The sequence below is a fragment of the Camellia sinensis genome, unplaced genomic scaffold (assembly GCF_055761805.1).
Source record: "Camellia sinensis isolate YWXY unplaced genomic scaffold, ASM5576180v1 Unanchor10, whole genome shotgun sequence".
Classification (NCBI taxonomy): Eukaryota; Viridiplantae; Streptophyta; class Magnoliopsida; order Ericales; family Theaceae; genus Camellia; species Camellia sinensis.
Genome location: NW_028128988.1, coordinates 3,414,258 through 3,436,170, shown reverse-complemented (window position 1 = coordinate 3,436,170; position 21,913 = coordinate 3,414,258). Strand labels below are relative to the sequence as shown.

General features: G+C 36.1%; 2 long non-coding RNA genes across 2 annotated transcripts; both read right to left on the bottom strand.

Moving 5' to 3' along the window:
* Positions 1–6,158: 6,158 nt before the first annotated feature.
* Positions 6,159–7,292, bottom strand: LOC145814394 (uncharacterized). Its single transcript, XR_014357682.1, has 2 exons — positions 6,742–7,292; positions 6,159–6,578 (listed from the first exon to the last, which is right to left on the bottom strand). It is a non-coding gene; the product is annotated as an uncharacterized LOC145814394 (long non-coding RNA).
* Positions 7,293–10,274: 2,982 nt separating this feature from the next.
* On the bottom strand, positions 10,275–13,239 carry LOC114317636 (uncharacterized). The gene is made up of 4 exons (XR_014357798.1): positions 13,175–13,239; positions 12,404–12,448; positions 10,927–11,094; positions 10,275–10,617 (listed from the first exon to the last, which is right to left on the bottom strand). It is a non-coding gene; the product is annotated as an uncharacterized LOC114317636 (long non-coding RNA).
* Between the last annotated feature and the right edge of the window lie 8,674 nt (positions 13,240–21,913).

Sequence of the window (21,913 nt, the reverse complement as noted above, 5' to 3'; positions counted from 1 at the left end):
GAGTGCAGAGAGCAGCATCATCTTCGGCTCGATCTCAGAGCCAGAGTCAGGGTAGAGGCCAGCCACTCTCGTGTTATCATTGTGGTCAGCCAGGGCACATGAAGAGGTATTGCCCGCAGTTAGGAGGCACACCTGGTGCATCAGGTTTGGGGCCGAATCAGGGTCAGCAGCCAGCTCAGTCAGGTCAGGCCTCAAGGGCCAATCGGGGGGCTTCATCGTCCCAGTCAGTGCAGCAATCTTATGCTCCTAGGGTTGAGCAGGTTGATCAGAGGTCGTCTGGGCGCGTGTACGCTGTTACCGCGCAGGATCTTGTACCGACTCCATCAGTTGTGAGAGGTACCTTCTTGTTTTGCAACTCGGTTGCTAATGTTTTGATTGATACGGGTGCATCTCATTCCTTTGTGTCTGCTGCATTTGCATCTGTTTTGGAATTGGAGTTAGCACAGTTAGCATCTCCTATATGTGTAGTGTCACCTCTTGGGGGTGAATTGATTTTGAAACAAGGTGTTAGGGGTTGTGATATAGAGGTTGATTATCATAGAATCCCATTTTCCTTTGTCGTTATGCCTATGAGGGGTTTTGATGTTATTTTGGGTATGGACTGGTTATCGTCATACAGGGCAGTTATTGATTGCTACCGCCAGAGGGTCACTTGTTGTACTGTGAGTGGAGAGTATTTTCATTTTCTGGGGGACCGGGTTGGTGATGTGTTGCCACCGGGGTATGTTCCACGAGGACGAAGTGAGCTTAGTGGTCTACTTGCTAACCTTTCGATTAATGAGGATGTTGAGACTCAGATTGAGTTGCCAAGGGTGGTTTGTGAGTACTCGGACGTCTTTCCCGAGGATCTTGTTGGTTTGCCACCGCATCGAGAGACTAAGTTCTCTATTGACCTGGTGCCCGGCACGGCGCCGATTTCTATGGCACCTTACCGTTTTGCCCCAGCTGAGTTAGTTGAGTTGAAGATCCAACTTCAGGAGTTACTAGACAAGGGTTTTATACGCCCTAGTGTTTCGCCGTGGGGAGCACCGACCCTCTTTGTTAAAAAGAAAGATGGTGCTTTGAGACTTTGTATAGATTACCGGAAGTTGAATCGGGCTACGGTCAAGAATAAGTACCCTATGCCCCGTATAGATGACCTGTTTGACCAGTTGAAGGGTTCCCGTTGTTTCTCTAAAATAGACTTGAGATCGGGTTACCACCAGTTGAGGGTCAGGGAAGAGGATATTCCGAAGACGGCATTCCGTACGCGGTATGGCCATTATGAGTTTTTGGTGATGCCATTCGGGCTCACCAACGCACCGGCAGTCTTTATGGACTTGATTAACCGGATCTTCCGGGAATTCTTGGATCGGTTTGTAGTCGTTTTTGTGGACGACATCCTTATCTATTCGTCTTCTGAGGAGGAGCACGAGGCACACTTGAGGGTGGTGCTTGAGTTACTTAGAGCCCATAGGCTGTATGCCAAGTTTGGAAAGTGTGAGTTCTGGTTGAGGGAAGTCAAATTCTTAGGCCATGTGGTATCCGGTGAAGGAGTGTTTGTTGATACATCCAAGGTAGAGGCAGTGCAGGATTGGGCACAGCCTAAGAGTGTATTTGAGATCCGCAGTTTTCTGGGATTAGCTGGGTATTACCGTCGGTTTGTGAAAGATTTCTCCAAGTTAGCATCACCGTTGACTAGACTGACTCGGAAGGGAGTCAAATTTGTATGGAGTGAGACTTGTGAAAAGTCGTTTCAGGAGTTGAAAGTTAGACTGACTACCGCCCCAGTATTGATTATTCCGGAGAGAGGGTTGGGTTATGCAGTCTATTGTGACGCCTCACGAGAGGGTTTGGGTTGTGTGTTAATGCAAGAAGGGAAAGTAGTTGCCTATGGTTCACGTCAGTTGAAAATTCACGAGCAAAATTACCCTACACATGATTTAGAGTTAGCAGCTGTGATTTTTGCCTTGAAGATTTGGAGGCATTATCTTTATGGTGAGAGGTTCGAGGTGTTCTCGGATCATAAGAGTCTGAAGTATTTGTTTACTCAGAAAGACTTGAACTTGAGGCAGAGAAGGTGGATGGAATTTATAGAGGATTATGACTTTGAGTTGCATTATCATCCGGGAAAGGCCAATGTGGTGGCCGATGCCCTTAGCAGGAAACCTGTTGGTGACATAGCTAGCATAGCCATCCGAGAGTGGGAGATGTTGGGTGCACTTGGAGAGTTTGATTTACTTATGGGCGAATCCGTTGAGGCTGCGGTCTTGTTTTCTGTTATTGCACAGCCTTCACTTGTGACTCGAGTGTTAGAGGCTCAGAGAGGTGACTTTGAGGTAGAATCTCTCCGTGAGAAGATTTCCGGTGGGAAGGCTGAGAAGGGTTTGATGGTATTTTCCGACCTGAGTGTGAGATACCGTGACCGTCTGTTTGTGCCGGAGTCTTGCCGAGGGGAGGTACTCCGAGAGTTTCATCATTCACGCCTTGCGGTGCATCCGGGAGGCACTAAGATGTATCGGGATCTGAGTCGCCAGTTTTGGTGGCGGGGTATGAAGAGAGATGTGGCAGCTTTCGTATCGAAGTGCCTTACTTGCCAGCAAGTGAAGGCCGAGCATCAGAGGCCAGCGGGTTTGTTGCAACCCTTGCCTATTGCCGAGTGGAAGTGGGAGCATGTCACTATGGACTTCGTTGTAGGTCTTCCGAGGACTCAGCGGGGTAGTGATGCTATTTGGGTGGTTGTAGACCGGTTGACTAAGTCGGCGCACTTTATCCCTATGCGCGTGAGAAATACGGTGGATCATCTTGCCGACTTGTATATTCGGGACATAGTGAGATTGCACGGGGTCCCAGTGACGATCGTTTCAGATAGAGATCCTCGTTTTACTGCCAGGTTGTGGCAGAGTTTGCAGAGTGCCTTAGGCACTAAGTTGACCTTTAGCACGGCTTATCATCCTCAGACTGACGGACAGTCCGAGCGTACTATTCAGATACTTGAAGATATGCTTCGGGGTTGTGTTCTAGACTTTAGTGGGTCGTGGGAGAGGCACTTACCGTTGGTGGAGTTTGCCTACAACAACAGTTTCCAGTCTAGTATCGGTATGGCACCATTTGAGGCCTTGTATGGCCGACCGTGTAGATCTCCTGTTTGTTGGGCCGAGGTGGGTGATGCACCTCTGTTGGGTCCAGAGTTGGTGAGGGAAACGACGGAGAAAGTTGAACTTATCCGTAAGAGGCTTGTTACAGCACAGAGTCGTCAGAAATCTTATGCCGACCGTAGAAGGAGACCCTTGGTGTTTGTGGAGGGTGATCATGTCTTTCTGAAGATATCACCTAAACGAGGTTTGATGAGGTTTGGGAAGAGTGGGAAGTTGTCCCCTCGATTCATTGGTCCGTTTGAGATCCTTAAGAGGATTGGCGAGGCTGCTTATCGTTTAGCTTTGCCGCCGCAGTTGTCTGGAGTACATGACGTATTTCATGTGAGTATGCTTCGGAAGTATGAGCCAGATCCATCACATGTGTTGGATTGGACCGATTTAGTGGTTGATGAGGATATTTCGTATGAGGAGAGACCGGTTCGGGTCTTGGATAGGCGGGATCAAGTTTTGCGAGGCAAAACCATCCCTTTGGTCAAAGTTTTGTGGAAACACCACGGAGTGGAAGAAGCCACTTGGGAACGTGAATTGGAAGTTCGCGAGAAATATCCGGACATGTTTGTTGATTTGTAATCTTATAATTAGATTCTGTTTTATTGTGAACTTAAGAGCTTTACATATGTCTTAAGTTGTAAAACATTGAGTATGTTTTTGGTAAATGGGTGTATCTTGAAACTTGTTTCATTATAAAAGATTAGTGTAACATTGTATATGTTGATTACATTGTTGGATGTGTTATATATATCATGCAATTGAATATGATATGGAAATTGTTAACATTGAAAGAATTAATGCATAATAATGATACAGATTGAGATATATGTTGTGTAATATATGTTGTGAGATGCCTCTTGATAAAGAGATGAGGTGACCAGCATTGGGTCAAGCTGTCTATTATTGTTTTATAATATCATTGGGAATTGAAAAAGAAATCTGTTTTCAAAAACTTAAGCTTAATTTCGGGGACGAAATTCTTTGAAGGGGGGGAGGTTATAGCGACCCCGGTCTTTTCCCATTTGATTATTGTATCCGGACTTAGGTTCCGTAGATTCTGTCATTGTATAATTGGTGTTGTTGTCCTTTATTTTCTCTTTTAGAATTATAGGATGTGTTGGGCAGGTTTGTTTCAGGTTGGTTGGGATTAGAAACCAAGAGTTGCTGTCCAGGTTTTTGGTTCTTCGCTCGAGCGAGGAGTTGTTCGCTCGAGCGAGAGGTAGTGTTTGATTTGGACCTGTAGCTGTGCATTCTTGGCTCGAGCGAGCTTTTCTTCGCTCGAGCGAGTTAGTTCATCCTTCGCTCGAGCTATAGTTCCTTCGCTCGAGCGTGTGTCTGGGTTCAGACCTGAGGGTATGGGTTCTTCGCTCGACCGAGATTTCTTTCGCTCGAGCGAGCTTTTGAGTTGTTGGCTCGAGCAAGGCTTCCTTGGCTCGAGCGTAGTTTCTCTGTGTCTGGTCGCTCGAGCGACCAAGTCTTCGCTCGAGCGAGCCTGTCCAGTTTATATACCCAGCAGCGGGATTTGATCAGTCTTTTTCATTTTCTTTTGATTCCAAACCCTAGGTCCGACTTCTCTCTCTCCCTACTCACATTCTTTCTTAGATTTGGTCCACTTAGGGTGTGTTTCTACCCTAGATCCTTCATATAAAAGATAGAGTGAGGCAAGGGCTATCATTTAATCTGAGCATTTGGCGATTTGGAGCACTTTGGTATTTGGGCACTCATCTCTTTCTTCACCTTTTGGGTTGTTTTCTTTGAGGTAGGGATTTCCTACTCCATTTTATAGGTTATGTTCTAAGTTTTGGTATTTTAATATGTTGGGAATACTTTGGTAAATTTTGGGAAAAACCTTAGTTGAATTGTTGAATTGATTTGTATAAGTAATTCATGGAATTGGGGAATTCATTGATTAAATGGCGTAATTGGATAATTTGAATCATTTGTCTATTGAATGGTGGACATTGTTATTTTCAGTTTAGAAATAACTGTTTTGGGCTATCGGTGGAGGATAGTCATGATTGTTGTAGACATTGCATGTGGATTAGGAATAACTGGAACTAATCACATTGGTTAAGTCATTAATTTTGACTGTGGCATTGATACAGAAAATACGTGTATTGATTGAGCATTGCATTTGCATACATTGTTTGTGTGTGGGAGGAGATAGGGGATGTACTCCACGGTTTAGGGGAAGATAGGGGATGGACCTCTAAACCGGATTTTGTTTGGGAGGAGATAGGGGATGGACTCCATTAGCATCACTTTTATGTGTGCTTATTGATATTGAAGTGTTTTGATGATACAGCACTAAAATGTGTATCAATCTGGAAGTATGAAGTGTTTTGGTTTGAGCTTGAGTCTCATTTGTTTATTGATATTGGAAGAATGTGAATTTGATATATATATATAATTCACTGTTGTAAGTTGGGCCAGGTTCTGAGCCATGTTGATAAAATTGGAAAGTTAAACGTATCTTAGACAATAGTGTCATGAGACAGTAAAATGAAGTAATTGATTATCTTGGTTAACCATCTGTTGAATGCCATTGCTTTATTCATTGCTTATATGTGGTTTAGTATATTTCTACTGGGCTGTGGCTCACCCTTTATGGGAACATCATTTTCAGGTTCAGGTGATAAGATACCTCCAAGGACTTAGCTTGGAAGGACTTGGAATTCTGGAAGACTACTTTTAGTTGCTTGTTTTTCATTGTTAATACATGTAAACACTCAAGCCTAGGGCTTAATTTATCTTTGAGTTAGAACTCGTACTTTGTGTCCAAGTGTTGGCTTGGAAAGTTGTAAGCCTGTAGGGCATTTGATTTGATGTTACATGTATTACTTTTGTTTTAGTAAAACTCTGATGGGTATTATAATGAATTATTAAAATGTTTTCATTAAATAATGCATGTCAATGATATATATAATGGGTTTATTTTTGAGGGCGTTACAATATCAACCTATATATTTATATATAAAACAATTTGTACCAAACAGTTTATATGATGAAGAGGCGATATCACTAAGGACTTGAAATCTGATTTCTACCTTATTCAATAATGTGCAATTGTGCATTTTCACGTCATAAAATGATTTGACATTATCTAATAGATGTTCCCTTCTTATTCAACAAAAGTTGGATATAGATAGGATGACTAAACTCACCCCATGAAAATAGTTGAGATAATAATCACTACATGTGGCTTAACTGCTTTCTTCCAGCCTACAATGGAGAATCAAACTTCAACTCATTGTGCTCCATGGACTAAAAGAATGATGGTGTAGCTGCTTTCCTATCGCTCACTTTAAACTAGAAGAATGATGATGTACATGTATATATACTGTGTCTGTGGAGAGAGAGAGAGATTGAAAACACACCAAATCGCTGTTGAATCCAAATTACTACGATCTCTGTTAGAAACCAAATCCATTTACTCAAACTTATATATATCTGCAAAAAAAATTGAAGAAGATGAAGAAAAAATTATATAAGATCTCAGAATTTGTGTATATGTATATGTGTGTGTGTGTGAAGCTAAAAAAAATGATAGAAAATCTCAGAAAATTATGCATCAAGATCAAGATCTCAGCAGCCAAGAAAATCATTGATTTACCTTTCGATTGAAGCCAAAGAACTCAGATCTTCAACGATCGATTCGGATTGAAGCTGAGATCTTAATCGATTCGGATTAAAGTTACAATAGGTAAGATCGATTGAAGTTGAGATCAGTACAAAGATGGATTCCGATTGAAGTAAAGATCGATTCGGATATGAGGCGGCACAAAGATCGATTCAGATTGAAGCTAAAGATCTATCGAAGTTGAAGATCGATTGAGTCTTAGACAGAGTAAACAGCTGAGATCGATTAAGTCCTAGTGAAGATCGATTCTTATATCGCGTATTTGACAACCTTTAGCAACCAAACTAATTCATCTCCAACTTTTACCCACCTCAAACACGCGGGTCAAGTGTCTAAGTGAACATACGTGTTAATTTTTTTGGTCCCTAAAAGTCACTAAATAATTTTTTTTGGCCTATCATAAAGAAATGAGGCGTATTCTTATAATTTTCTTTTAAAATTTGTTTTTGTCCCTAAATGATGGTTTTTAGAGACTAAATTCAATTAGTCTCTAAATATTAGTCACTAAATCACTATTTTCTTGTAGTGTAATAATCAATAAAACCTAATATTAAACTTAAATAATTCATGATTAATAATGAGATAAGATCACAATTATATATATTTCTCATTACAGTTAGCGCGTGTAATAAAAAAAGGATTCAACCACAAAATGTGACTATCAATTACCGCGTATAAATCGTGATTAAAATCTAAACAAAACTAATATCTAAAATATGACCAATATTATTTGTACAAAAATTTCCTTTGAATCACAACATTGACCACATATGAATAGCTAATAAAATTAAGGAATACAAGTTTTTTTGTTGTGATTACACAATAAAAATCTCATTAAAAAAAAAAAAAAAAAAAAAAAAAAAAAACTTAGGGAAAACTCAAAGTTCTTGAATATTCTGGCTTCTTTGACCATATTTTCCATCTCTCCAAGCAATTTTTTACCAGAATAATAAAAACACAAATTAGGCCTAGTTTGGGAAGACTAAATAAGTGCACTTTTTGACATTTTATGAAATATGGGTTGGGTTTGGGTTGGGTTTGAAGTGATGTGTTAGAGAGGTGATGTAACTTAAATAAGATGATGTGACTTAAATAGAATAGTGACTTTTTGACTTTTTGTCTTTTTTCAATCATGCCAAACTTGGCCTTAGTTTAGAAGTCGCTAGAAGCATAGAAATAAACTTACACATGTTCAAAATTAAAGAAAACAAAAATTAGAAGGAAAAAACTTTAAAAAGTTTATAGGATTTATCAGAGTTTGAATTAATCAACTAGACCGAAATTAAATGCAGGGGTAACATCATCCAAATACATCAACTAGATAGGTAAGGAAAAATATAAAATTCTTGATAAGTGGTCTAAGAACAAAGAAGAACAGATTAAAATGGAGAGAGAGCTGAGCAATACACTGTTTGGGACAATCTTCTGTGTAAATAAAATAAATTAAAACAAAACCAAACAAATAAATAAATAATGTACCGAGTTTATTTATCGAACCGAATTAAAAAATTCAAAGACCAAGCCGAGTGTGTGACACTCTGTCCTTAAGACAGATTCGCCCCGCTACGGTGCTTACAGTTATGTGGCGTCTATCTCCCAGGATACAATGATCTTCACATTTGTAGTAGCACTCCAAACAAATTTATACGGCAAACCAAACCTGTGTTCTAAACTCTCTTTTTTTTTCCCTAAAATTATAATGAAGAATAATACACCAAAAGAGCAAAGTTGGACAAAAGAAAGGATTTTTCCAGACTGTTTTGGATCATTTCGTGATGTCTAGACTGCTGGAAAAGGATATCCATTTATAGGCAACTTAGTGACTGTTGGGACAGCCCGAACAGGTACAAAAAGAGGTCAACAGGTGCCAAATTCAAAAGAACAGATCTGCAGCAGTTTTATTATCTGTTTGGCAGTTTTAAAACTGTCTAACACTGCTGAGCAGTTGTCCAATCTGTCTAGAACAAATTGAACCTGTTGAACTATGTTTTGAATATGTTCAAATCTGCCTAGCAGATTTAAATCTGTTTGAAAAACAGAATCTGTCCAAAATTTGCAGAAAACTGTTTTGGACAGTTTTGAATATGTCCGACAGTTTAAAAACCTGTTTAACAGTTTGGGAAAACTGGAACTCGGAGGCACGATTATTGGACAATAAATTTGAATTTGAAATAATTTCCTGCAATAATTTTTTAAATAAATTCAAAAGAATTTTGTTCAAAAAATAAATATTAGAACCGACCCGACCTACAACCCACACCCGCGCACGGCACAGCGGTGGCAGCGCGCGTGTGGTGGTTTAGGCTAAGATTCACTTTGAACATAACTCCTCCCTTCTACAAACTTAGAATGCCCCTTGAAGCCTAACCCAAGTGTTGTAGTCTAGAGCTTATATACATAAACAAGTTCTATTAAAGTTTTAATGTGGGACAACCCATTAAAAGGAAACCCACATTTAAATATTTAAATGTCCATTCCACGAACCCGAAAACGACGTCAAGTTCCCATTCACTCATAAATGGTTTAGACGAACCGTCTTCACTGTGTGACTTATCACGCGACAAAGAACACGTCACCTTTTCGGACCCGCCCCAAAAGACGTTTGGGGCTCACTCCATTTTGGTCTCAAAGTTGACCAAAATAAGCCTTATAAACCAAATTTTCCAACATACACTTCACAAAAGAGGGACACTAGTGTTTTGTTGACATGTCAAGCATTTTCCAAGAAAAACAATATCACAGAATCACATTACTCTCTTAATTAAAATGTAACACGATTTAGTCTCTCTCTAGAGAACAGCCCTTGGAGTTGGGACCAACGAAATAATTCAAACTCCATAATGTGAAAAATGGAGAAAGGGTAGTTCATATAAAAATGAATTAGGGTTCAGGTTAGGGATGAAAGAGCACTAACGTAGTGCTTGGCCAATCCCAAAATAATACAAAAGCCTCAACTTCAATATACTAAAATTTCATTGCTTCAGCTGGCAATAACAGATGATTTTGTCCCTAGTTAGTGCTTAAGTTGATGATAAAACTTAACCCTTTCCATTAAATAAATAATAAATAGAACAAAAACTAAGGTTATTAAAAATCAATACCAATTGAAGTAACGGAGCAGCTAAAAATAAAACCTTATGCTTGACAATGGGAAAGGGTCATGAACTTTAGAAGATGAAAAGATGGTTCATTAATCTCAGAACATGGTGCTCTATATGAAGGAATGAATCACAGTTGGGATGAGATTACAATTAAGAAGTTAATTGTAACTTTGACATAAGACCCAACTATGTTTGCCATTTTCAGAGTGGTGTGTTACAATTATTGCCTCCTCTATGAAAAGAAAAAAATAAAAATAAAACAAATATACTATGATTAGTGTAAACAATCTCTAAAACATTATGACTAAGCAAGAAGCTGAACAGAGGCACTACATTTAAATCAAAAATGAAAAGGAATCAACATGAAGAAAGAGCACATGAGATCACCATATACACAGAGCTACACAAAGTCACAAACATAGTAGGGAAGCACTTTGTAAAGGTCTTCTAATAAACTATATTTGCATTCAAAAAGCCACCTAGAATTGGAGACCTAAAAGAAGTGACAACAAAGCAAAATGGATCAAAGGTCGACAAGATTTGAGTCAACTTGCTTGGCTAATAATGCAAAGATATATTATAATTATAGGCAGCTTCCATGCATGCAGCTAATTGTTGGTTAGTGTGTTTAAGCCGTGGGATACCTGGTTTATTAGGTACGCTAGTGAATGCTCTTGGCGAACTGACGCTTATAAAAACAAGACTTCGACTCAAGCTATTCAATTTCCTTCTTGGAATTTTGTTTCTCCTGTAGAACAAAGAATGATGTCATTAATGAGCGCTTGAACAAGTTCATGGATGAAAACAAAGCAAATGATCATAAGAACTTCGCTTGTTTACAGCCCTATAACATGAGCACTAGGCATGCAAATGAATGAAGCATTCACAATCTAAAAAAATATTCATCAACAACATCAAGTTTCAAAGCTTGAATAAGACTTGGCTAGAACATCTAAAGAATGAGAAACAGATAAAACTATCATACAGAGTATCTAAAGTCAGTTACAAAAGAAGTGGCAATTCCTATCATAGAGAGATACAGACTGGAATAGCATACCTAGATCTTCCAGAGTTACTGCTTCAACTGATTATTCAGCTCTCCCTGCTGAGCCGCACATGCTGTAAAGTTGTAGAAACACCAAAGATTAAGTGCATGTCTGTGTATCCAACCCAAATTGCCATGTAACAGATAGTAGTGCACGACCCAACAAGCTACAGAAGTTAGCTGCAAAAACCAGAACACATGACAAACGCAAATTACTGAAATCAAAAAGGAAAGAGAAAAATGAGAACCACAAATAAACTTTAGCTAAAGATTCTAAAAGTTTAGAGCATCCCCATGAACTATGAAGGGTCATATCCCTGCCCAAAATTAAAAAGGCAATGACACTAACCTACACGCATATAAATATAGACACCTAGATTATACACTCACATAATGAGATTAAATTATTAGAAAGTTAAAGCACCTAGAATTAATGTAGCATGAACGCTCGACATTCAGAAAATTAAAAGCTCAAGTCGCATATGATACATTTGAAATATATGTAAATACTCAATTTATGGTGTACATCATCCTGCCTTGATACATGTTTATTCACTTACAAGAACTTTACCTTCTTATATGAAGTAAACATTTCGGAAGATAAAAAAAACTTAAATAAAATACCGTACATTGAAATATATGTAAACACTCTAGTCACACAAATCGTAAACCCACCAAATTTAGCATTGTCATGAGTTATGGCATACATCAGCCTACCTTGATACATGTTTATTCACTTGTTGTAAGAGCTTTACCTTCTTATAAGAACTAAATATATGCACATGTCTCTGGACCTTATTTCTGCCACTAGCACCTGGTTCAGGAGAATAATACTTAAATGGGAGCATAAGCCAAAGCACCTGGTTCAGGAGAACTTTGCTTGCCTAGTGCTCATGTTGTTGATGAAATTTGGTAATGCTTCACTCAATATAGAGAATATTCCAAATGCTTCACTCAATGCGATGAAAAATGTGTTTTTCGCTTGATTTGATAAGCATTTTATGAAAAGGTTGGAGATGGATTTTGAGCAATTTTTCATCAAATTTAAATTTAATAGGGAAAAAAAAAAGGTTTAAGGATTGAAAAAGAAATTTTTTAGTTGCAGCAGAGCAGGCTGATAATTTTTTACCCTATAATCATCAGCCAAAAAGGTTAATTCAAATATGATTCTTCATGTAAGAAAGGGAACCTGGAATTTGACTAAACTTTGGAAAGAAAAGTAGTCTTACCTAATTGACTGTGGATAACAGATGCAAATACAATGAAAACTTAAGAGCCATGACAAAGTGACGATTGCATTTATAAGGTAAAATGTCTATCTTACAGCAGCCTTGGCCCCATCCACCTATCTCAAAACTCCAGGTCTGGGCTCCACTTGCCCATTAACAACACAAATCCATTTTCTTGGAAGTCATTCATCCAGAATAATCATCCACATAGATGAACTAACAAGTAATCATAAATGAAGAATAAATAAATTCCTACTTACAGTTCCAGATTTGATAAATTCCTTGTATCTTTCAGTCTTCCAATCCTATAGATAAATAACCCCAAATCAGTCCATAAATATAGCCAACTAATTGATGATACAGATTAAAAAAAAAAAATCTCTTCGATTCGGAGGAATTTACAAGATATTAGCATAAATATAGCCAATTCATATCTGTTAAAGACCATGATCTCTTCCCCCTTTCCCCCCAATTCTTCTCTCCAATAGGAGAGCTTTAAGAATAATTACGACAAAATTGCTATTGGTAACTTTGAGAAACCCTCTCTTTGCTCACAAAAGAAAGGAAACCCCACTAATTGAATCACCCCATTAATTTTTATTTTTTTTACTTTTTTTAATTTCCTAGAAACCAAAAGACCAAAATCAAAATCCAAACTCAACTACTATCAACTAAAACCACGCAATCAAACAATGATAACATCAAAATTAAAAAACACAACTACAATCAGAATTTTTAAAAAAATTTAAAAAATCAGTATTTAATTATTTCGATGTCGAGCAAGGATTTTAATGAATTGAATTCCAAGTACTTAGAATTTGAATTCTGAAAAAGTTGGGAATAAGAAATACAAGAATCAAATATTCATGAGTTCAAGTGAGTCCCACTTAGGGGATAATGGTAATCTGTTAGGTGAAAAAAAAGGTGTTAAAAAGATTTGTTGAAGAGCTGGTGTTAATAATAAGTTTAAGAATATAAAAACTAATTGATAGAATCAGATATAGAATTTGTATAGATGGGCAAAATTTTACAGAAGTAGAGTTGTGGAGGTCGTCGGGAGCGCCGGAGATAGAGCCGGCGACGGATTCTCCGGCGGAACAAGATCATCATCCACCCATTATATAATCACCGCCCAAACATATAATAAAAATTAATTTGATAAAAAGATAATAATAAATATCTAAAATATTTATTAATTTTACATAATTTTATTTTTAGTGAGTAAAAATTATTTTTAAATATTCAAAAATATTTTTTATCATTTATTTTTGTCAAATTAGTTTACATTTTATCAAATTGATCACTTTGTCTTTGAAATTGAGCAATGATATCTTCAATTGTCTTTATTTGAAACAAAATTCAAAATTGAGAATCAAATTTATCACAATTGAAAAGTCCTGATTAAAGTGACACGAGTCCCAAATTATAGGGTCTATTAATGTAATTTATCTAAATATATAATAGGATAAATAAATGAGTAAAAATGAACATTAAGTATAATATTTTAATATTTTAATTTTATTATATTAAAAAAAATTGAGATGAGGATCAGATAGCTAGAGATGGAAGAGTAATAGGTGATAGTTGGAAAGAATGGGAGAAAGAAGAAAAAATATCAAAAATAATAATAATAATAATAAATAGAAAACAAAACCAATTTTTTTTGTACTCTTTGAAAATGAAAAGAAAAATCAAACGAGTTTTGTTTATAGTTTTCAAAACTTATGTAAATATAACAAAAAACAATAAATATAAGGGACACTTACGAACTGGTCCTATTGACTAGATGCATTCACCTATAAATTATGATTGATAAATTTGTCACTATAAATTTATTCATAAAAATAAGAGAAACTGATAAATTTATCATTGAATACAAAATCAATAGAACTTAATGGTATTTAAGTTTCCTTAATGAGACTAATTTGTAATTACCTCTAAATATAAACATTACCAAACAGGCCCTAAAAGTCTAATTTCTCTTGAAATCAAGATCTGAAAGGGTGCATGTTCAGGCTTGTGGGCCTATCATAGGTCTTGTTTTGATAATCTCAATCATTCATTTTGTATGCTCATTCATCTATATTATCAAAATTAATAAATAAATAATCAAATAATCATAACTAATTCAATTAATCATATTTGTGTTCGAAAAAATGAATGACAAGGATGTGTAGTATTATATTAGTTCAAGGGAAAACGCTATGGCTGGTGCATATCATATGCACCCTATCACAAAATGTATAATTTTATCATAAAGTTTTGTAATATTAATTATAAAATATGTACTTTTACCACAAAAATGTCCACAAAAAATCAGTGGTTTATTTTTGTTTAATTTTTTTAAAGAGTCTTGTTAACAAAGGCTTCAGAGGCGAAATTTTTTTTAAAAAATAATAGTAATAAGACCAAAAAAATGTTGAACCGAAAATACTTTTCACTCATTTTAAAACATTTTATTATTTTTTTAACCATTTTCAATTTTTTGCACTAATCCCAATATTAAACAATGTGTTTGTGGCATTTGTTTTTTTCAAAAACTAAATCACTTTATTTGGTTTGGAGTTTCAAAAATAATTTTCTATATTTTGAATTCATATTTTTTTTAGTAAATTTTTTTTACTTTTTAGATTCTCCTAATCTAAATACACATAAAAGGTATAAAATTAGTATAAAATATTAAAAAAAGGGTGCTCAAGACAAAAATTCAAATTCAAATTCAAATATTCTTTGTTCGTAGGTCCATGCACTAAAACACTTTATCCATAAAGACAAACGAGTGAAAATTTCTCTGGACTAAAACACTTTATCCATAAAGACAAACTAGTGGAAATTTCTTTGGACTATTATTTGTAGTCTAGAGAAATTATAATTTGTCATTGTATTCCAGAGAAAATTAGAATTTTATATTTACATGTTATTATGAGTTTGTTATTTTAATTTTTTAAATTTATCTAGATTGGATATATGGATTCGAAAATTACTTGAATAATTTGCTCATTGATTTTCTTTGTGTTTTTGTTTAATAATTAACATTTTGTGTTTTTGATGTGAATGTGCTTTTATTTTTGTGATCTTCAAAGTGAATCTAATTTTGGAAATTCTAGTTGCCTCTTCGACTTGGACTTTCTGTTTTGTTTGTGATGTTTCTAGTGTTTTGCTGCTGCCTTTAGATCTCAGCTCATAACTGACAACGACAGAGACTTTCTATTTTGTTTGCAGTGTTTTGCTGCTGCTGTTGCGTTTTGATCTCAGCTCATAACTAGAAGACTCAATGACTTTATGTTTCTTTTGTGGTGTTTCAAGTGTTTTGCTACTGCTGTATTTTGCCATTTTTAGACAATGAAAACATAAAGATGTCAACAGGAAATTCAGTATAATGACAGAAAATTCAGCATTAAAGATGTCAAATCCTCTTGAAATTTTCAAAAAGCATACACACAACTAAACAAAGAATAAAATCAAGACAGCCACAAAAAATAATTGGACTCTACTATGGTCAGAGAAAATGCAGATGTCAAAGAAAATTCAGCACAAGGAGACAACAAGCCAGTGAAAATCAAACAAACAACATAAATTAGTAGGAGTGCCTGCGCTGACATCAGGTGGCGTGGGCAAAACTGATGTGACATAATGACGCATGATAAGTACGAACCAATGGGGCAGTGACACGTGGATAAAACGGTGGGAAAAATGGTGCGTGACAGCTCATGGGCAGTTGGGATTCTTGGAATTCTTGAATTCTTGGAGTTCTTGGGATTCTTGGAATTCTTGTGTTGACCTCAGCTATTGATGCGATCTCAGTTGAGAAGATGAAAGAATGAGGTTCATAATGAGTGGACACTTAAGTCTTGGTTGTTTGAAGCCGACGAGTCATGATCTCGATCAGAAGACTATCTCTGGCATGCTACTTTGCCAACATGATAAGAGATCAGACGATATAGGTTTCATCACCTCAGATTGCCGAAGTAATAGAACCTATGGGATAGTTGTAGGGATATATTTTGAGGTCTTGCCATGTGGCCAAGGTTTAGCTGAGGTGCCACATGGAGGAGCTAGAATGCCGAGGTGGATGCTGTATTATCGAGATACGGTGTGATAATACCAGAATCCGAGATATTTGGATAAGGGACAAAAGTCCTAGACGAATGATGCACTTAGTTTGGATAGGGATAAGACTCTTGAGGAGTTTATCCATATCTGGCTAAGAGTCTGAGATAAGCATTATGCTTAAGTCCTATGAAGTGAGACTTCTAGAGGATGAGGCACTAATGGCCACAAAAGTAAGACATCCCTAGGTCTAAGGTATGTTTTTGATTGTGTGAGTTTAAGTACTTGATTGATATCTTTGAGAGATAAGATTGACTAACTTGATTGTTGGAGTACCCCGGGGTGGACGAACCACCGTGGTATTCTTATTTCCTTGTTGGCAAGTTGTTGGCTTAATCTATTCTATCGCATGCTCTCCAGCCAAATTCTCTGTTTCGTTGTGAGGTTAGAAATCAACACCCACAAGAACTAGGGGTAAAAGATCACTCAAACTAGATGAAACCCAAGCTTGAAAGCTTAAATGGGTCGGAAATGGCGGAAATGGAAGAGAAGAGAGAGAAGAGATTCGAAAAGGTGACTTTTTGAACACACAGACAGCTTATATACACGATACATTACAGGCGCGATGAAACAGACAGTGGGCTCAATCAACTAACATAACAGGTCGCGGGCGCAACCAAACCAAGACAAAAAACCTGGGCTGTTGCAACCCAAACCACACCAAAGGTCCAAATTACCCAGACAAGGTCAAAATTAATTAGTGTAATGATCTAGAATTTTTCCCTTCGCTCGAGCAGGGGAGTTGACGCTCGAGCGAACTTGTGAGGCTTCCAATATTTTTGCAGTCTGTCCGAGATTCTGAGAGTTGTGAATTCTCGCTCGAGCGTAGGAGTGGTCGCTCGAGCGGACGGCTTTGTTGGTCTGTGCACTCGAGCGCAAGATTGGACGCTCGAGTGGTTTGCTTGGTTGAGTTTGAATTTCTGAGACTAGTGGGATTGTTTTTGACCTTTTATTTTTGTGTTTGGAGCCTCCCTATTTTATTTTGGGGTATTGATTGAAGTGGTCACATGATGGTAAAGTAAGATTGGACTGAAAACTTTAATTCGAATAATTTTCTTACGAACAACCGTCACTCTTTTGCCCTTTTCTTTTTCCACACTTTGAATTTGGATGTGAGGCTAGAACCATTGTAAAGCTTGTTTCCAAGGCTTCGATTTGGACACAAGAACGACCTAAAACGGGGTCTGAATGAGAGAGTTATACCCGTTTGAAGTTTCAGTGTCTGTGCTGGAAGCATGTACGCTCGAGCGTAGAAAGAGACACTCGAGCGGACTGTGCGAATTCAGTAAGATTAAAAGCACTGTTCTAGATCATTCTTCACACCTTCATCCTCTCTCTTCATCTCTCTCACCCTTAACCCAAAAACCCTAGAGATTTTGACCCAAATACCTCAAATTTGTCAAAGATTTGGCCAAGATCTCTTACTAAAAAGTGAAGAAGGCTTCAAGATCTCACTTTCCAACAGATTGAAGTTTGGATTTTTGAAGGAATCTCATCAAAGTTTTGCTCTTTTGCTTGATTCTTGAGGTAGGGGTCCTAGTTCTTCTTCAATACTTGCATTAATAGATAGATTTGTGGTATTTTGATTATATAAATACAAAATCTACATTTTGAGCATATAGCGTTACATCATGAGATTTTGGGGTTTGGGGTTTGAAGTTTGGGGTTCAATTGTTGGGTTAAGATTGTGGATTATGAACCTTAGGAGTATAATCAATGGGAAAATTGAAATAAAAAGTAGTGGTGTGAGAAGTTTTAATTTTTCTTTGAAGTCTTGATTTTTCTTGAAAGCCCTAAGTTAACTCATGATGATAATTAATGATTTTTCCTAAATTGAAAGTAGAATCATGAAATTGAGAGGTTGAATTATATATATACAAGTTTAATTGAATTTTGGAAGTGTTTGAAAATTATGTTAAAAATTAGCGAATGAACCTTTATTATGGATATTGTAAATCATGCTATAATATGAAATGAAATTTGGGGAAAACGATTTGTTAATGATATAGATAACATGAGCCTTGAGATGAAATGATGAAATGGAGATTTAAGAGCTCAGTTTGAATTATGTTGAATTACATTTAGTGGTATTGAAGTGAATTGTGTTGAATCATGTTGAATTATGTTGAACTATGTCGAATTGTATTGAATCATGTTGAGTTGTGTTGAGTTGGGTTGTGTTGAGTTTGAGTTGAGTTGTGTTGGGTGGTGTTGTGCTGGTACCCGCGCGGGGAGTTGAAAAAGGTTTTTGGGGGCCCACGTCCCGCCGTATAGTAGCCAGCAAATGTGTGGGTGGTTTTAAATTAAAGATGCCTAATTGCCCTATCTAGGCTTATTGCTGGACTAATGTGAGAAAAATGATTTTTGGGTGTCCACACAGTCCCGCCATATAGTAGCCGGCAAAAGTGGAAAAATAATTTTTTGGTGTCCACACAGTCCTGCCATATAATAGCCGGCAAAAGTGGAAAAATGGATGGTTTTTGAAAATGTTTTGGGTGCCCACGTCCCGCCGTATAGTAGCCGGCAAATGTGAGGGATGGTTTTTAAAAGTTGAAAAATGAGTTTTTTGGAGAAATATGGTTTTTGGAAGAAAATGGTTTTTGGGAGTTCACTTCCCGTCATATAATAGCCGGTGAAAGGTAGAAAGTGTTATGGATTGGGTACCCGTTATCCAGCCGTAGTAAGTCGGCAAAAGGTGGATTGTGTTGTGATGTGTGTTGAGAAGTGTTTTGAGTTAATGATGTTATTTGTGACTTGTGATGAATCTGTGAAATTGCAAATTGATGTGTAATTTGGTATAAAGAGGAAATGCACATAGACATTATTTGTAAGGAATGGAACCTAAGAATGGATAAGAGGATTATGGTGAACGTAATGAATTGAGTATAGGAAAATTGTTAGTGAGTCAAAAAGGAAACTTGAATTGGAAGTTATGGAGTTCTAAATAAATATACTAATTAGAAAAGAAGAATGAAAGAAAAAGAGGAATATTAAAAATGGAAATTAAATGAGAAATATTTTGGGAATTGGTTAATAATTTTTAAATGATGTTGTTTCTGAAATATGTTTGTTTCACAAGGATTTATGGTTATCAAAGGTTAAGGGATAATTTTTAATGGATGAAGGTTTTCTTAAAAGCATTTAAATAGTTTTTGAGAAAAAGGGTACCTTACTTATGATATTTTGAAATTATAAAATGTCACCCTACTATATGGTATCACCCTGCATGCATGATCATTTCTATTTGTGTGTTAGTTATTGATTCAGAACTATGATATTCCTATTGGGCATTAGTGCTCACCCCTTGTTGTTTTATCTTTTACAAGAAGAATGTTTGGATTCTTTGATTGAGGAGTTATGGAGTCCTTGAGTCCCTTTGTATAACTTCATGGTAGATATAAAGGAAATGGATCTTGTATTTGTATTTATTTATTTGTAGCTTCGTAGTAGGAGATTGGCATGTATTGTTGTCATTATAATACTCATTGAAAGAGAGAGAACTTGTATTATTTTGTTTCTATTACTCAAGGGTAATAAACATATTTGTGGGAAAAAAAAAATTGACCTAAATTACAGGCTTTGGTAATATTTCCGAGTGATTAAAATTTGAGGCGCGACAACTTGGTATCAGAGCTAATCGGGTTTGAATGCCTAGAGCTAATGGGAAGTGGTTTTTACCACAATGGGTTGGCTTCGCTTGGTGAGGATGGGTGCATATAGAAGTAGGAGGTGAGAACATTTTGTGTTGCATTGTGTGAACATGGGTTGAGCTTCATGGATAGTGCTTGTAGCCGGCTAACTTGCTTTGAGATCTCATTGGAAATGCATCTGATCAATGTGGTTTCTAGTGAGAATTCCTTAGAAGTTCAGGGACAAATGATCATCCTTGTTGCCTTAACTCGATTGTGTGGTTTATTGCTTAACAATATTTATGTGTTGTATGATTATATGTTAGGTTGGTTTCATGTTGAGGTAGGAAAAGTAAGTGTCTCAAGAAAGGGTTAGAGTTTGGTTATTGATGTCTGATGTTGTTATTGAGATAATGAGAGCTATCGGAAGGGTATTAATCTGTAATGAGGGAGACATTAGATATTGGTAGAGATGTATATTGACTTATGTGTCTTAGATTGAATGGGAGTGTTTGTGGAACATGGAATGTGCGACTTGTATGGTTTACTAGGAATATAGTTGAGATGATGGGAGATCTTAGAATGGTACGAGGTTAGTTTGAAGTTACATAGAATGTTGTGAGGGATTTGGGATGGGGTGAGAATTGTGTTTTGTGATGATGAGGGTAGCGTTGGTGAAGTGTTACCGTAGGCTAGTAGTTATGTATGAGGGGGTTTGTGGTATTTAAGAATTGAGTGACATGATTAAGGTTTGTATAGAGTTTATGAGTATGAAAGACACTTAATCGTTAAACGCTAGAAGTAGTTCTTGAGAAGTAGTATGGGTTATAATTACTGTAATCGGTGTTGTGCGATTGATGATTCTTTTGTGTGGCTCAAAATGAGTGTTGCTATATCGGCACAAGAATGATAAGACTATTAGGAATGGTGCTAATGCAATGCATATTTGAAAAGTCTAGTGAGATTCTAGAAATACACTACAACAAAAGTAACCTATGGTGACGAAAAGTAGTGAAGAAAATAAATTTTGTCACTGAATAAGAATAATCCGTGACGAATTATAAAATATTGTCACGTATAATAAAAAAATAAAAATAATAGGTGACGAAATTTATTTTTGTCAACAAATACTTCTTTTTAGATGAGGAAAAATTACGTTTCGTCACCGAAGGTTTTCCCGCTAATATTTTTTGAGTGGCGCCAAAAATTTAGACTTTTGGTGAGAAAAAAATTTGTCACCAATTATAAAATTATTAGCGAGGAATACATTTTCGTCACCAATAATTTTGTATATATTTTTTTTGAGAAACTTGATTTTAAATGTTTTAAGACCATTTGGTGAAAAATATATTTTTATCACTAATAATTTTTAATATTTTGAGACATTTTAGTGAGGAAATTATATTGTCATCAATTTTAGAGGAAACATTTTAACATATTGGGCAGTAATGGAAAAAATAGACTACTAACTTTTTTCCCCCTTTATTTTTGTTTATCAATTTTTCTCTCCCCTCTCTCTTTCTCTCTCTCAAAACAAAAACACAAGTTAATTAACTCTCTAAACTTATGGTGACGAAAAGTAGTGAAAAAAATATTTCGTCACTAAATAAGAATAATCCGTGACGAATTATAAATTTTGTCACATATAATAAAAAGTAAAAATAATAGGTGACGAAATTTATTTTCGTTAATAAATACTTATTTTTAGGTGAAGAAAAATTAAATTTCGTCACCAAAGATTTTTCCTGTAATTTTTTTTGGGTGACGCCAAAATTTTGAGATTTTTAATAAGAAAAAAATTTGTCACCAATTATAAAATTATCAGTGAGAAATATATTTTCGTTACAAATAATTTTAAATATTTTTTTTAAAATAATTAATTTTAAATATTTTAAAATTATTTAATAAAAAATATATTTTCGTCGTTAATAATTTTAATATTTTAAAATTTGTAATGACAAAATTATTTTCTCACCAACCAATCTTGAAGGGGAACTTTAAGATTTGGCGGTTAGGGGAAAAAGGAACCCC